Source organism: Phalaenopsis equestris, unplaced genomic scaffold, assembly GCF_001263595.1.
Source record: "Phalaenopsis equestris unplaced genomic scaffold, ASM126359v1 Scaffold000070, whole genome shotgun sequence".
NCBI classification, from domain to species: domain Eukaryota; kingdom Viridiplantae; phylum Streptophyta; class Magnoliopsida; order Asparagales; family Orchidaceae; genus Phalaenopsis; species Phalaenopsis equestris.
This window is the reverse complement of record NW_018164512.1, coordinates 321,539-323,038: the sequence shown is the minus strand read 5'-3', so window position 1 is coordinate 323,038 and position 1,500 is coordinate 321,539.

The following is a 1,500-nucleotide window of genomic DNA, read 5'->3' as shown; positions in this document are numbered from 1 at the left end:
GCAAACCCCACACCAAAAATAGTGCCGACAGGTCAGTATAGAGGAGCTCAAGGGAATTCCCTCATAAGATGGTCAGACCTTAGGACTAACCTTGGGTGATCTAGTTTTGGTGGGGCTAACTTGCACACACTACACGTTTTCACTTCCCCCAAACCCTATGACCCCTTAGGTTGGTCTCTTGACTCCTTTTGGAGAGCTCAGATGGATGAACCTATACCCCTAGTCTTTGGCTAAGAGGGTTAGGACCAGCATATTGAGACTCCAAAATGTGTCCTCATATGGCTTCTATTGGTTTGGTATGGCTTCCTAGTATGTTGGCCCATTTTGGCCCAAAATCACTAAATTACCAAAATACCCCTATAACCCTAATTTTTCCAATGTTACCCAAAATACCCAAATCTTTCCAAAAATCATCTCAAACCCCTCACCACTACCTAAATTGACCAAAATTCACCAAAATTACCAAATTTCTAAAATATCCCCAAAAATTGCCAAAATTACCAAAATGTCTTTCATGACCTAAAAATTCTAAAAATTCCCAAAAATTCCAAAATCATCCCAAATATTCCCAAAATTTTTTATCATCAATTTGACCAAATTTGACCAATTTTACCCAATTTTACCAAAAGCCCCAATTTGCCCTTAAATGCCCAAATGTCCCCAAATTAGCCCCAATCTTAGCCCAATTGACCCCAATCTTGCTCAATTTCAATTCCAAATCAAAATTAAGCATCCCCAATCCAAATCTAAATGAAATTCAAGCCCAATTTGGTCCAATTGCAAGCCCAATTTTATTCAAATAAAAAGGCCCAATTTTGACTATATGCTCAAATCCACTAATTTAATTTGTCAATTCAACTTAAAATCATTTGAAATTTTGACAAATCCTTCATTTCATTATCCTAAAACAAACTCAACATTCAATTAGCTCACATTTTAGCCCAAACTCAATTACCATTTTAAAAGCCCAAGCCCACCACATCTAATTCACATCCCACCACATCTAATTCCAAAGGCCCAAGTCCAAAGCCCATATGACAATCTTTCACTTATCATCCATTTAATCAAATATTACTTCTTAAGTTTTAATCTCATGATCAATTCATTCCAAATCAAGCCTCATGAAAGACTCCACTAAAATACCAAAAATTCTAAACATCCCTTCTCATGAAAATTAGCCAAGCTAAAGGGGAGCCATGAGAGCCATGTCACATCACCAAACTATTAATGGAAAGAGGAAAAGACACTTTTAAACTTCTTTAAAAAGGTTTTTAAACCTCATACTTAACCAAATCACTTGGATGGGGACTTCTCCATGACCAAAGGAAAATATGTTGAGATTTTCATACCTATTTTATATTATTTTTGATGATATTGCACTTTAAAGAAAGGTATTTTTGATGTTTTGTTGCAGGGATGAGGAATCAGGGTCATTGGAGCAAAAAGATGCAAAAAGGAGCGAATTTGGAGCGAAAAGGACCAAAATATGGAGATTTGAAC